Source organism: Narcine bancroftii, chromosome 4, assembly GCF_036971445.1.
Source record: "Narcine bancroftii isolate sNarBan1 chromosome 4, sNarBan1.hap1, whole genome shotgun sequence".
Lineage (NCBI taxonomy): Eukaryota > Metazoa > Chordata > Chondrichthyes > Torpediniformes > Narcinidae > Narcine > Narcine bancroftii.
Window position 1 is genome coordinate 175,429,042 of NC_091472.1, and position 16,366 is coordinate 175,445,407.

Below are 16,366 nucleotides of genomic sequence, written 5' to 3' on the forward strand. Positions count from 1 at the left end.
AAATATTTGGAGATCAGAACAGATGATAATTCAAAAAAATTATATAAATTGAATTATTTACCTTAATTTTGCTTCATAAACTCACAGAAGATTTGAAAAGTGGATGACATTACCTATTACTTTAATAGGGAGAGTTAACTGTATAAAGATGAGCATTTTTACAAGAATTCAGTATCGCTTCCAGACATTACCCATCCAAATACCTCAGAAATTTTTTAATGAGCTTAATAAATGGGTTTGGAAATTTTTAAGGAAAGGTAAAATATCCAGAGTATTGATGCAGAAAAGAACATGGAAATATGAAATGGGGGATTACAACTTCCAAATTTCTACAATTATTAGAGCAGCTCAAATGCAATTTATCGTGTCCTTTTTTTTAAGGCAAGACTATATCAGTGAGGGTTAATATAGAACTGGGAAAGATTGGAGAAAAGTCAGCTGCAGCCTTTATCTACAAACGGAACTCAAGATTAATGACAGGAATTAAAGACACACCCGTTACTGAAGCATTTAATAGATACCTGGGGTAAGATAGATGGGGAAATTGGAACTAAAGGAGGTATATCACCTTATACCCCTTTGTTTCAGAACAGTTTGATACCTTTTTCACAAGATAACAAATTCTTGAAATTGTGGTCCGGTAAAGGAGTTAGACTGTTATGAACAAAGACAATTAATGTCCTTTCCTCAAATGAGGGATAAATATGGAATAACTAGAAATATGCTTCTTTTTTGCTATTTGCAGATAAAAAGATTTTTACGAGATAAGTTAGGATCAGAGAGATTGTTACCCCATTCCCCCCCCCCCCCCCCCCCCCCAGCAGTGAAGATGAGGGTCAGTATGGAAATTCACCTCTGCAACATACCTTCTCCTACAAAGACAAACTTGTAAACCTGGACTTTATAAACTAAACAAAATTGGGAACAGGATTTAGGTATTACAATAGATGAACAAACATGGATGGATTTGTGTAGAGACTGTATGTCCAATATAATCAATGTATGATATAGACTGGTACTGTATAATTTTATATCACACCGTATAAGTTGCATAAAATAAAATCAGATTTATCAAATAAGTATTGTAGGTGTCATATAGAAGAAAGTACTTTTTTGCATTCTACATGGACATATCCAAAAGTGACACCTTTTTGGGTGAAAGTAGGGGAATTGTTAGGACAAATTACTGGTATTTCATACCCACAAAATCCTGATCTATTTTTATTAGGGAATGTGGAATGGACAACCACTTAATCAAAGGAAGTTTATAAAAATAGTACTGGCTGTGGCAAGACAGTGTATTGCAGTTACTTGAAAGTTGAACTCAAGTCTGGGTGTTCACAGATTGCATGCAGAAATTCAAAAGTCTATCCCGTTAGAAAAAAAATTACTTATAATTTGAGGAATTGGTATAATATATATTTACAAATATGGAGTACACATATAAAAGATGAGTATTGTGGTTTAATTTTGTCTCTTCCAATCACTGATTTCTACAACCTCACCTGTTAGTGCAAATACTTGTCTGTCGGTTAAAGTCCTTGGTGCACCATGGCCTCTCCTTGTACAATCCAGTAGCTTTTTTTAATTTTCTTTCTTCCTTCTTTCTTTAATATGTCATAATATAATATGAAAATGTATAAGTAATGATCGATTTTGTTTTGGGGGATTAAGGTTAGGGAGGGTTTTGGTTTTAAGGGAAGGGGGTATATTTTCTTTTGTAGTCAGGACTAATCTTTACTAATTAATCATTTGTATGCATCCATCCTATACTACATGTTTGAAAATTCTAAAACAAAGTAATCAAAAAAAGAAAGAAATCGGGAAGGCTAAAAGAAGATGCAAAGTTGCTTGTCAGACAATGTGAAGGAAAATACTTTGGGTTTCTACAGGAATTCTAAAAGCAAAAGGATAATAAGGGACAAAATTGGTTCCCTTGTAGATCAGAGTAGTCGTCTTTGTGTGGAGCTAAAAGTGATGGGGGAGATCTTAATTTTTTTTCCATCAGTATTAATGCAGGAAATAGGCACAGAGTTGTGGGAAGTAAGGAAAACAAGCAGTGAGGTCATGGAATCTACAGAGTTTAAAGAGGAGGAAGTGCTTCCTGTCTTAAAGCAAATTAGAGAGGATAAATACCCAGGGCCTCCCTTGGATCTTGAGGGAGGCTAGTGTAGAAATTGCTGGGGCTCTGGCAGAAGTATTTAAAATGTCTTTTGCCACGGGCGTGATGCCAGAGGATTGGAGAGTAGCTTGAGTTGTTCCATTGCTTAAAAAAAAGCTTTAATAGTAACCCTGGAAATTACAGGCTGGTGAGCCTGATGTGATAAGCAGTTAAATTATTGGAAGATGTTCTAAGAGATCGGATATACAACTATTTGGATAGCCAGGGACTGATTAGGGATACTCGACATGGCTTTGTGCATGGTAGGTTGTGTTTAAACAATCTGAATTTTTCAAGGAGGTTACCAGGAAAATTGATGAAGGGAAGGCTGTGAATGTTGTCTACATGGACTTTAATAAGGCCTTTGACAAGGTTCTGCATGGCAGGTTAGTCAGGAAGGTTCAGATGCTAGGTGGAGTGGAGAACTGGATTCGACAATGGCTGGACGGGAGAAGCCAGAGAGTAGTAGTGTAAGATTGCTTCTCAAATTGGAGGCTTGTGACTAGTGGTGTGCCTCAGGGATTGGTACTGGAACCATTGTTGTTTGTCATCTGTATCAATGATTTGGATGATAACGTGGTAAATTGGATCAGCATGTTTGCATATGACACTAAAATTGGAGGTGTTTTGTCAGTGAAGAAGGTTTTCAAAGCTTGCAGAGGAATCTGGACCAACTGGTAAAATGGGCTGAAAAATGGCAGATGGAGTTTAATGCAGAAAAGTGTGAGGTGTTGCAAATTTGAAGGTCAAATCAAGAAAGGACATGCATGGTAAATGGTTAGGCACTGAGGAGAAGAGTAGAACAGAGGGATCTGGGAATACAGATACATTGTTCCCTGAAAGTGATGTTGCAGGTGGACAAGGTTGGAAAGAAAGCTTTTGGCATATTGGCCTTCAGATATCAAAGTACTGAAGACAGGAGTTGGGATGTACTGGTAAAGTTGTATAAGACATTGGTGAGGCCAAAGTTGGAGTATTGTGTGCAGTTTTGGTCACCTAACTACAGGAAAGATATCAATAAGATGGAAAGGGTATGGAGAACATTTACTAGAGAATGTAGAACAAGCTTCCAGTTGAAGTGGTAAATATGGGCTCAATTTTAACATTTAAGATGAATTTGGACAGGTACATGGATGGGAAAGGTATGGAGGGCTAGTGGCAGGTCATTGGGACCAGGCAAATAAAATGGTTCGGCACAGACTAGAGCAGCCAAGGTGACATGTTTTTTTTTGCTCTAATTGTTCTATGGTTCTATCTATCTCTCATTCATAATAATAAGAGGGCTTATTGAAACACAAGATTGTCATGGGGATTGACAAGTGGAAGCTGTAAGGACGTTTGCCCTACTCGGGGTATCTAGCCCTGGGGTTGAGGAAAGTTTTACAGAAAACTCGGCTATTTAAGAGAATCAACAAGAAATTTCTTCTCTCAGTGGGTTGTGACTTTCATACCGGAAGATGACAGTGATCATGTAATTGTCCCTGTAGAACTTCTTCATTTCAACATGAAGACCAGCTATTTACCTCTGGCCAATTTATGCAATCTTGAAAAGTAATTTCATCTCTTCAACAATAAAAATGAATCATTGTTTCAAGTGCGACATTATAGTACAGCCTAGAAATATTTGACTTGTGCATATCATTGTTATTCCACTGTCTGACGACAAAAGGCTATGAAAATCTCTTCAAACATCACATTTTGCTAAATATTTAAGACTGACATATTTAAATGATAATGGATGATGCGATGCGAGGGAAGAATGGAAAAGTAATGTTGAGATCAAGATTTGGCAAGCCACGATCTGATGAAAGGGGGGAGCAAGCTTGAGCCGTCAACTGGTCTACTCCTGTTTGCTGGTTGTTGTATGTATTCCACGAAACAGTAAAAAGCTTCATTTTGTGTGCTATCCATGCAGTCAACTGATATAGCAGATAGTGCAATGGTGACAAATGAAGAAACAAATAACTGTGTAGGGAGTACTGTTACAAGAAGTCAAATGGTGCAAGGTATAAAAACAGCTTAGAAACAGTACAAGGGTGTGATCTTTTCTCAATGAGAGATCCATTGAAGAGTCTGATAACAGCAGGAAAGTAACTGTCCATTGCTTCTCGTGGTTTGTGTTTTCCAGCACATTTTCAAAGGAGGGGAGGTTAGTTTGCATGAGTGCGTTTGTAACTCGCTGCAGGTTTTTGAAATATTGGGCAGAGTTGTTCCCGAATCAAGTTTTGATGTATCCAGACGTGATAGTTTCTACATCTGAAAATGTTGGTAAAAGGCCCCGAGGACACGCAAACTTGTATTACTTTAAAGTCGATGCTTCTTCCTTGTAACTTGAGTTTCTTTTAGAACAAGAGTTTATTTTGTTGATGCATGCTGCTTTTCCTTAAGAAATGGCAAAATTTTATACTTTTGCATCCACTCAAATCTTCTATTAAATCAAAGACTGAAAAGCATTACAAAATTTGGAAATTACCCCAAAATTTACTCAGCATCTCTGCAATAATCCAGTTCGCAAAACAACCCAACTGCAAACATTTAATTTCTGCAAAAAGATGCCAGTTACATTAGCTATTCAGGACTGACTGCCACAGAGGTAACTGCTTCTTGTATGCTACAGAGGAACAAGTTCGTGACATCAAAGGCTGCTTGAAATATTCCTTAGCAACTGTAATTGAAGACCAATTACATTTTGAATTTTGATGTTCCATTTCCAACATTGGAAAAACTGCAATTTTTTGGGGTTTTTTCTCTGTTTGGCCAAGGAGGCTGTTGCTTTCTGATTATTCAACAATCGATGGTTTTTATTTGGCAAATGATTCAGAAAATCAAGTCCTCTAGGAAAGATATGGGAGTTTCATTTCCAAACCCTTCAGTGGAACAATAAATTTTACTTTTTTATTGATATAGACTCTCCATGGCTCTTCAGTGATAAACAATAGTTGGCCATTTTAGTTGTTGTTTGCTCAAAATCAAATGGAACTTTTCAATTGCTAAAGTTGCCTAAATGAGGATTCCTCCACAGTGCAAACATCTTGTAATTGGAAACTTTAAAGGGGTGAAACAAGAAAGTCTGCAGAACCTATGATCTCAATAAAAGCACTAAAATGCTGTAAGAACTCAACAGGTCTCGCGGCGTCCACAGGAGGTAAAGATATACTGTATAACCAATGTTTCAGGCCTGAACCCTTTGTCAAAGTATGTGTAACTCAGAGTTTAATCCTGTTATGTTGGTTATATAATCTTTACCTCCAATGAATCCTGCGAGACCTGCTGAATTCCCCAGCATGTTTGTGTTTTTGCTAATTAATAGGGTACTGTCATTTTAATTCTGGATGAAAATAGAATGATTACCTATTATGCATCCTGAAATATTGAAGCTGAAATTTAAAATGACCCCTTTGCATCACGTTAACATAATATTGCAAATCAGAACTTCTAAATAAGTGCTTTTGCCACCTGAAATTGGAGCCTTAGACTGTAGTTTGCTTTCGAGATCTTAGATATATGCCATGTCAAGTGAGAGCTGCTTCATTTTCAGTTAAAATTGACCTGTTAAAACAGATTTCAGTGCATAGAAGCACTGCTGGGAGCAGGCTTTAAACCAGCCGTTCTCAACCTTTTTCTTTTCACTCACATCCCACTTTAAGTAATTCCTATGCTATCAGTGCTCTGTGATTAGTAAGGGATTGCTTAAGGTGGGATGTGAGTGAGAAAGGAAGGTTGAGAATCACTGCTCTAGACCTAATTGTTACTGAAATATTTTGCTTGAGAAAAATTGTCATTGGCCCATTTCCTTGGGAGTTATGAAACTGTGACACATAGCGAGTCAATTAGGTGCGATTAAAACAGTGGTTTTCAAACTTTTTCTTCCCACTCACATACCACATAAAGCAATCCCTTACTAAAGAAAAAGGTTGAGAACCACTGCCTTAGATCTTCCTTACACCAGTGGCTTTCTCATCATGGTCTAACATACCCCATCAGAAGATTGCTAATCTAACCATTCACCCAAGCATCCAGACATATCTCGCCCACCGCGACAGGTTTGCTGCTCTCATTCCTGGTGAGGTCTTCAGGTGTCCCTCCAACAACCTCCCCAGATCAACCTCCACAACCCTTTTAAATCTCTTCCTTTGTACTGCAATGTTCATATTACCTTTTGATTTTTTTTCCATTGAACATGTATTCATATTTTGAACTATATAACAGTGCATCCTCCAGCAGATTCCAATGATCTTTTCTTAAACTTTATTTGAGCACAATTCACAAAGAAAATGTGTAAGGGTGCCATCAAGTTGGCATTTCTTAAATGCTCTGATTATTTTTAAAATTAGTGATACAAGTGCCTAGGATCACCACAGAATCTAGATCAACTGGGAAGAGGCTAAAGGAATGGCAGATGGAACTTGGACAAGTGTCATTTGTCACATTTGTTCAGTCAAATTGGGACAGGACTTGCACAATAAATGGTAGGGACCTGGAGAATGCTGTAAACAAAGGGACATCAGGGTATAGATACATAAAAGTGGCAATATAGGTGCATTGGCTGAAGATGGTGCTTGCCTTTACATTGAGGCATTGAGTTTAGATGTTGGGAAGTTGTGTTGCAGCTGTACATGACATTGGTGAGGCTATAATTGGAGCACTGCACACAGTTGTAGTCACCCAGCAAGGTTGTCATTGAGCTGGAAATAATGGAGCAAAGATTTAAAATGTTGTTGTCAAGACTGGAGGACTTGACTCACAGGGAGAGGTTAGATAAGTTGAGCTGTATTTCCCTGGAGTGCAAGAGGCTTTGTAAAATCATGAGTACCATAGGTAAAGTAAATGATGGAAGTGTTTATGCAGATGAGGTGAGTCTAAAATTAGAAGGCATGGGTTTAACAGGAGAGGGGAAGAATTTAAAATGGATCTAATGGGCAACTTTTCCCAGCCACAGGGTGGTGGCTACAAGGAAGGAGCTGCCAGAGGAAGTTGTAGAGGTAGATGCAGTTGTGACCTTTTTTTAAAAAAAACTACTTAAACAGATATTTGGATAGGTAAGATTTGGAAGGATATGGGCCAAAAGCAAGTAAAAGGGATCACCTCTGATCAACAACCTAGTCGACGTGGATGAGATGAAGCAAAGTGCCTGTTTCAGTGCAGTGTTGCTCAATGACTCTTTTTATAGGACAAGGTTTTATTTCTGCAGATTTTATTGACTCGTTCAGTAGATAATGACCAATGCATGTTTGAGATCTGTGTACGAAGTTATCTGGCCTTAAATATATACAAAATAAATGTCAAGATAACTGATTATATATTTTCATACATGCCTGTAGTATATTTATTAACATATTTGCTTCTTGCAGCTGGTCTGACCTTTAATAATACTCTTCAGATCCTTCTCAAGGCTCTTTTACTCACTGCAGGGGAACCAAAATCTAATTTTATTAAATGGTCTAAACCATTCTCAGGATTTATTATGCCATACGGGTAAAGGGTTGGGGAATTATATTTCTTTGGATTTACATTTGAGAGTCTGATGCAACCTTCTTTATAAATTAAATGATCTTCCAGAAAGTTATAGCAGAATTGATCATGCAAGGCGGCAATTGAACTCATCGAGCTTTCTCACAGGATCGTTAACCTACTCCTACTGTAACAAACATTTTGTTGTTGATAACTTGCGGCGCAAGGATCAGTGAGACACTGATGTGTCTTTCTTGTTTTGCCATAAACCGATTATTAATATTATTGAGTCCATTTTCACAAGGCCAACATCACAGGGATCATAGCAAAAATCATAATCTTTCAGATAAATTATAGCACAGCTTTGTCATCCTAGAGTTACTTTGTTTCACTTGTGTAAATTTAACGGATATCCAAATTGGGTGTGATCTGTGTTCATCTCTTGTTTGAGATTTAAACAGCCAATACACTACCAATGAAGTTATTTATAACAAAGCCATGGAGCTTAATAATATCTTAAGTTGAGTAAAGATTATTTTTGGCTCTATTGTTGCCACTGTTAAAAGGATTCTGGTTGGTTGCATCACTGTCTGATACAGTGATGCCAATGCTCAGGACAAGAAAAAAACTCCAGAGGGTTGATAACTTGGCCTGCCACATCATGGGCACCAGACTTCATTCCATTGAGGACCTATACAAGAGGCAGTGTTTTCAGAAAGCAGCCTCTATCCCCAAGGATCCCACCACCCCGCCCATGCCCTCTTTACTTTGCTAATATCAGGAAAAAGGTACTGTGGTGGAACGACTATATGTAAATTACATGACCTTTCCTATTTGACCTTGCTCTCACTGGTTGGCTTGTGACTCCTCCCCTTTCTCCCCCATAAAGGCTGTCATTGCCACCAGCCTGCCCCCATTCGTCAGGGTCAGTGTGAGTGAGCAACACAAGGATGCAGTCCATCTCTTGCAAGTAAAAGCCTTCAGTTTCGATGACTTCAGTCTTTGTGCAATTGATAGTGCATCAGGTGCACTCAGAGACACAAGGACAGCTTCTTCCCTACGCCATCAGATTCCTGAATGATCAGTGAACCAAAGCCACTGCCTTACATTGACTTTTTGTGCCCTATTCTTAATTATTTTTGTCAGGTGGTTTAATATGAATATTTACACTGAGGCTGCTGCAAACCAAAGAATTTTGTGACTTGTTCTTGACAATAAATTCTGATTCTGACACATAACTAAAGCCACCATTCACCGGAATGATGAGTAAAGATTATTGGCCACTGGCTCTTGTGTGAGTGGATAGCAGTTATATTGCCAGCTGCATTATTATGGATAGATTCTGAGTGTTCAATGCTTCATCCATTACAGGGCAATTTTAGATTGAGGTCATCAACCTGATTGAACACTTTCAGTACTGGGGTACGTTAAACATATCATCTTGTTTGGCTGGAGCGAATAAGAAATTTTGGGGCATTTGTGCATTGTATTTGACAATAAACTCATTCTCAAGAGCTGTGAATGTGCCTACAGTCAGCAACCTGATACTTTTATGGTTACAGTACAATGTGCAGAACTATTTTGGATGTGCTCTGTCATCTGTTGTGTCACTGGGGTGGAAAATACCTTTATTTCAACCCTTCGGTTGCCAAGCGGAACATTTTGCATTTCCTGAATATTCAAAATGAGAAGATCACAGTGGGCGTTGAGGCTCAGTCATTGATCTTGGTGCAGCATGGAACACATAATTGGGAACTATATTATACAGAGACTCTATTAGAGCCCAGCAGCTACAGTGTAGGCACTGTATTAAGATATTCAATCTTTCTTGCACAGGTTATCTCCAGAGCACATTAACTCAGGTATCAATAGTCACTCCATTCTGCTCCACTTAACCAACATGCAAATTAAATCAATGTAGCATGAGATAAGTATTAGTCTTCATTGTGTCACGGAACTTACTTTTTCTGTTGGCTACAGTTGCAAAATATTTACATGATTTCTGATTCACTTTATTGTCATTGTACCAGTAAACCAGCCAATAAAATACAACCAGCATTGACCAGAAGTTTTAAAGAAAACCTGACAGAGTTGATTGCATTTTGATATCAATGTGTCGGCAACCAATTCGTTAGCAATAATTAGTATATTCTGCCAATTATTCCACGCGGAGTTGCTGGCTACAAAATTAAGGTGATTTATTCTTATCCTCACTCACTGTTTTTACATCTAACTGAGAAGAGTTTGTTCAGTCCATGAAAGCCGACAAAAAGCAACAGCAACAACTTTATTTGTTTTGGATCTGTAATTCAGTAAAACACTTTTTGATTTTAAAGAGACATGAGGGCAGTCAATCAAAGATGATGACTAAACATGCACAAGAAAATAGAAAGAGTAAAACCACCCAGAATCTCTTTCTTCTGGTCCTGATATTCAACGTAATGATGGCTGATCAAGCCCCTGGCCCCAAATCCTCTTCTGTGCCATTTCGTCATCGAATCTAGAGATGTAGTTTCCACAACTCTTAGAACTCCCATGATTTTTGAGGCCAGGTTTGCAGATGATACGAAGGTCGGTAAAGGAATGGGAAGTGTTGAACAAGTTGGGAGTCCGCCAGGGTCGGATTAAGCTAGAGCAAGGCTGTGGCTATGTTATAAAGGGGCCCTAAGTTTACAAAATACACATACTGGTACACAGTCCTTTATCCAGAACCCTTGGGGGACAGCGTGTTCTGAATTTTGGATTTTTCTGGATTTCAGAACAAAAGCCAGCTTCCCTACATTTAAGCCCACCCGAATTGTGCTGCCCTCTCCACCCCCTTCTAGTCGTGCTGCTGGCTCTCTCCCCTCCCCCCCCAACCATCTTGGTCGTGCTGCTGTCTCTCTCTCTCGCTCTCTCTTTCCCTCCGCTGTACCAGCATCAGGAAATAAATGCCGGTTTTTGGAGCTTCCTGGATTTTAGATGTCCAGATAAAGGATTGTGTACCTGAATATATATATTAAAACATTTAGTGGTTTAAAAGAGAGAATGAAAGGGGCAAATACCAGGGCAAGGTAAATTCAGAGGAGAGAGATGAACTTAAAGCGCTAAATCATTGCAAATGCAGCCCCGTGCATTTTATGAATGGATACAAACTTGCATGGGTGACTTGAGGAAATAGGTCTACCGTCTTTCTGGCGACTCGGAGAAAGTCTGCCATGGTTGGTTCTAAACACGGCAGTGTAACAAACTGTGTGCTACTGTTTTTTTTTGGAATGGCGGAGTGAGGGGGTACACTTTAAGTTTATCAGGTAGCAGGCGGATAATTTGTTTTCCCTTGGGGACTGCATAATTTTTAGGGTGACGACAAATGGGCTACCTGGAGAAAGGTTGCTATGGCAACCCTTTTAGCCCACAACTAGATTAGCAAATTCATGAGGCTGTAATTTAATCCAAAATTGTCCACACTTGCATGGTGGCCAGGATTTACTATGCAAATAGACTAGTTTTACAGGAGGCTTCTGCTTAAATTAACTCATCAAGGCGATCTGCTCACTAAAAGGCAATCTAGCTACAGTTCAATCCACCTTTGTTTGCTACTGTTCCTGCCTTTTGTGGTGGACATCAGGATTTGTAAAGGGAAGCAAGAGTCATTGCTTTGCACTTAGTCAATCTTATTTTCAGGTAGCCCTTGCTCACAACTACAACTGCATTATCTAAAAGATTTGGATTCCTGAATGCAACATTATCATCTGCCCATGAACTTCTAGAGCAACTGCATTTCCACAGTCGCTGCGTGATTTTCAACATAATTGGTAAATCAGTTATCATTATGCTTCTTCTAATCCACCAGTAATAATGTTGCCTTCCTTGTAGATTGCTCTGGCTGAGTCTTCATGCCATGTCTCCTGATTTGTCTTAGGATGGGTGGGGAGTAGGGGATCGCTATCTCAGCTTTGTTGAAAATAACAATCGTTTTAGCTTGCCTTTATTATCCTACTTTTTAACAAGGACCGTTGTGCTGCTTCTCAATATTTAATAGGATGCATTGTTATTTGCATAATCATCCAATGTATTAAAACAGCATTTGGTCTTTTGTTGAAAGTTTGCCTCTTTCAAAAGAAAGCAGGCAAAAAGTGTCACAAAGTTTTTGAAAAACAATTGAGTGCAGAGGAATTTGTTCTTTTGTTCAGACCAGATTCGATCACCTCGTGATGATCTTTTAGAACAGCTAGTTGCGGGAGATGGAAACAGGCTGCATGTCAGAGCTGAGTCAGCTGGTTCTGCCTAGGACTCCCTGCCCCATACAAGCCAGCTTGACAATTTGCCTCTGCAAAGGTATTATTATTGAGCAATGTCGGAACAGTTGCTTTTTTAGATTTCAAATCGTGCCTTGGGCTCCCCACATTCCTTAAAATGTAATGTAAAAGGTGATGTATATATTCCTATCCCCACCCTGTGTGGCAGATAATCATGTTGAGAATCTTCTAATGTGAGCTACGGCAGCTCTGCACCCCTGTATAGAGCAAGTGCAGAATCACTGGATCAGAATTGATAGCTTGTAAACATTTAGCGCCCGGGGCCATATGTACCATATGCTACTTTTGCTGCTAAGTTAATCCAGCACTGGCGTCTGCAGAGGGACTTAGCCAGGTTGGGAGAATGGGCCAAGAAGTGGCAGCTGGAATGCTGCATGGGGAAGTGTATGGTTGTGCAATTTGGTAGAAGGAATAAAGAAACAGACCACTTTCTAAATTGGGAGAGAATTCTGAAAGTGAAGGTCCAAAGGGACTTGGGAGTCCTAGTGCAGGATTCACATGTAGATTGAGTCAGTAGTAAAGAAGGCAGATGCATTTTGTGAAGACCAGAAAATAAAAGAATGGATGTAATGCTGAGGCTTTATATGGTATTGGTCAGACCACGTTTGGATGATTGCGAGCAAAAGGCAGGCAGGGTGTAACTGTGCGCTACTCGAAAGATGACACTCACATAATGTAGTCAAGTTAAAATCTGAGTTTTATTAGGGCTCAGACCCGACTTTTATACTTTCACTGTTCCAACCATGGTCCCCCTTAGCTGACATCACAACATATATAACAAAAATGGGTTTCCCGCACATGGGAACTTTCCTGCATAACAATGCCCTTCTTCCCCGTGTGCTGTCCCTGTCTGTTGGTTGTGAAGCAAGGCCAGCATCATTTCGGGGTCACTGACCTTTAAGCTACCCTTGCCATTCACCCACAGGTTCGCTTGTTGGGGCCAGTGCTGCTGCGCGGTCTGCTGGCCTATGGTTGCATTTACCGCCCGGAGCACCGGCTGGCCACCACATGAGCCCCTCCCCCCCGATGCCGAGCTCCTCCAGCTTCCTGAATTCCTCCTTTACCAGCTGGAGCTTCTCTGGAGGAAGGCATCTTGCCCTTGCGTGGAGCAGTTGGCCCTAGGTCAGGATGTGGTGCTGTACTCCATGTTGGGGCATCACCGTAGTGAATTGGGCTGTGAGCACTGTGGGGAACTTGGCCAGGTCCCTGGCATACTCGTCTGTCCTCATATGGAGTCCAGGTGGAGTGCTGGGAGCCTGGTGTCTTTGAGGGGGAAGGTTTGAAAAGTCTTCGTGTGGACCAATCTCCTTCCCTTGAGGTCCACTAGGATGTTGTGGATGTGCAGGTTCTGTCCCGAGGAGCAGCTGTACCACTGAGGCCAGCATGAACACCCATAAGAAGAGGCTGCCTCCACTCTGCAGTTGGACCTTACAGGTTCTGTAGCTCCAAATTGTGCTTTTGTTGGCAGCCCTCAGTGTGGGGCCCAACTGCCTGTTCCTGGTGTCCTGTCCCAGCGAGGGAAGGATGCTGACCTCTGCTCTTGTGTCCACGAGGAAGTGTGGTTCGGACTGGCAGTCACAAACATAAACGAGGCTGTCTTGGTGGCCATTAGCGATGGCTGGTCCTGGCATTTTCCTGAAATGTGCATGGTGGCCTGCACCGGCTGACTCTGGCACCACCATATATGGTGGGAGAAACACCACTGGTTGTCTGGATCACCTCCTCTCGGGCGTTGCTGTTCTCTCGGCGGCTCTGCACAGGTCTGGCTGTGGGGTTTAGTGAGAAGCCCCATGGATGCTGAGCACTCTCTCTTCTGTTTCCACAGAACGTCCACTCGTGCCGTGACTTTCCGGGGGGGAGGGGGCCGGGGGTCATTGAAATCTGCGTCAGCCAGGAGCAGTTGGATGTCCTCAGGCAGTTGCTCCAGGAATGCCTGCTCAAGCATGATACAGGGCTCGTGTTTTCACAGCAAGGCCAGAATCTCTTTCATAAGGGCTGACGGGGGCCTGTGCCGTAGCCCGTCCAGGTGGAACAGACGTGCCGTGGGAGCCTGAAGGTCTCTATCAGAAAATCCTTAAAGGTGGTTTATGGGCCTTTCGATGGGGGCTCCTGGATGAAGTTGGCCACCTGACCTGTTGTGTCCTGGTCCAGGGCGCTCACCACGTGGTAGTACCGGGTGGATTCTGCTGTGATCTACTGGATCTGGAACTATGTCTCAGCCTGGTAAAACCACACACATAGTTGATTCGTCCAGAAGGTTGGCAGCTAGAGAACGACCACGTTGACTGCTGCCTGTTTGCTCATCATTGGGTTTAGATGCCGTCTAAACCATCAGGGTCACCAATTGTAGCCGTGTGCTGCTCGAAAGAAGACACACACACGTAGTGTAGTCAGGTTAAGTTCTGAATTTTATTAGGGTTCAGGCCCGACTTTTATACTTACACTGTTCCCGCCATGGCCCCCCTTGGCTGACATTACAACATGCATAACAAAAGCGAGTTTCCCGTGCACGGGTACTTTCCTGCATAACAATGCCCATCTTCCCCATGCGCTGGCCCTGTCTGTTGGCTGTGCCTATAAACTGCCCTTGCCATTCATCCACCAATTCGTTTGTTGGAGCCAGTACTGATGCACGGGCTGCTGGCCTTTGGTTGCACTCGCCGGCTCGATCGCTGCGGCGGAGGGCCACCACACAGGCATCTTAATTAAAGACTAGAGATTAAGGGGGAAGAATGGATAGGAAAGGAGTGCAGAGAAACAGCCAAAAGGTGTTAATTGGGTATGATAAGAGGGAAGGTGAAAATTGATTTTGGCACTGGGAAAAGAGAAAAAGGAGGGTGGGAAGAGAGAGAGAAGAAGATGGGAAAGAAGAGGAGGAGGGGTTTCTTAACAGAAACCGGAGAAGCCAATGTTAATGCCATCTGGTTAGAGGGTGCCCAGGTGGAAGATGAGGTGTTGTCCCTCCAATTTGCTAGTGATCTCAGTTTGGCAGTGCATGAGACCATGGAGAGACACTTCAGCAAGTGAATGGAAATGGGTGGCCACTGGGAGATCCATGGTATGGCGGTGGACGGAGCCAAAGTGCTCCACAAAGCGGGTGTCTTGAGAGACGCAAATATGCCCTGCAGAGATAAACAAATGGACAACGATGGATCGATACTAAAACTAGGTGAGTTTATAAAATTGGGGAATTTTGGAGAATTGGCACCAAAGATGAGACTTACAAAAAAAATTGAAAGTACCACACCTCCTATATGATAAGGCATGTATGATCATTCATTATTCTCTTGAAATTTACATCACTTGTCATCTTGCTGACCTTTTATCAAGCTGATAAATAAGATACCTTTGTCATAGCAGCTGCCTGCAAATTTCTTGAAACACCAGATTTAATTGCTAGTTATCATCCTGCTCAACACTGAAAATGATCATCTTGAGTAACCCTGCAGAGATATAATGTGACACTAGAATAATCAGTGAGCTGCTCTTTGTTCATATCACAGTGTTAATCTTGAAACACATCTTAAAGGATGAATCCTGATCTGTTGGGTTTGCTTCCGTTTGGCTGATGACTCAGTTGCTCAGCAATTTGCCACTTGTGTACAGCAAATTTGTATTAAAATTCTGTTGTTTTCAGAAATGAGAGTGATATCTAACAATGTTGCAGCAAATTACATATCACAATTAATTAACTGGAGTTGAGCAATGTACCTTCAGTTTGTTGGAGACATACTGGAGACTGCAGATTCTGAAATCTGAAGCCAAACTCAATTTGCAGCAGGAACTCAATGAATCGAGCAGCATCAATAGGAGAAAAGGAATGAGCCAAAACCCCTCATCAGGACCTAAGAAAGTGTGGAGGAGTCGTGCGGAGAAAGCAGGGTGGGATAAGTGAGGCAGGGACCCCACATTGGACTGGCCGACCAAGCAGAGGTGGTAAATGACCGTCAGAGACAGGAGGGTGGCAGATGGCAGACAAAGGGAGAAAGAGGCAAGAAATAGAAATGGATCAGGTGGAGGAAGATGAGTCGTACCTCACATTCTGCCTGGGCAACCCACAGCTCAATGTAATGATCATAGAGTGTCCTAATTTCATATAATGAGCCCCCTCTCTTCTTCTGTACTCCTGTTGTTCCTTTATTTCTTTTTTGTCCCTCTTTCTAACCATCTCTGTCCAGCCCTCTATCCATTCTCAACCTTCCTCCTCTTTGGTTCTTGTTTCCTCCACCTCTTTTTCCCCTCCCCACCCCAACCATCTCCCCAATGGATTCTCCCATTCTGTCCTCTTCCCCCCCCCCCCCCCCCCCACACACCTCTGTTGGTTCCATCAAGTCTCTCTTTCTAACACCATTTTCACCTCATCAGATTACATCACAGTAACCTTTATCTTCTAATCATCCACTCCACCCTCTGTGGCTTGTCTTCCTCCAGCTGACCCATTTGCTTCTCTTGCCTC

At 41.5% G+C, this 16,366-nt stretch overlaps 1 protein-coding gene and 1 long non-coding RNA gene across 3 annotated transcripts in view; one reads left to right on the forward strand and one right to left on the reverse strand.

Annotated features, from left to right (window-relative positions):
* The window catches only part of LOC138762399 (serine/arginine repetitive matrix protein 4-like), a 302,092-nt gene that overhangs the window by 133,318 nt on the left and 152,408 nt on the right, over nt 1-16,366 (reverse strand). The gene's annotated exons all lie outside the window — the stretch shown is intronic.
* LOC138761265 (uncharacterized) overlaps nt 11,061-16,366 on the forward strand; it is a 40,259-nt gene continuing 34,953 nt past the window's right edge. For both annotated transcript variants that reach the window (XR_011356224.1, XR_011356225.1), the window contains exon 1: nt 11,061-11,406. This is a non-coding gene — a long non-coding RNA (uncharacterized lncRNA). The remainder of the gene's footprint in view (nt 11,407-16,366) is intronic.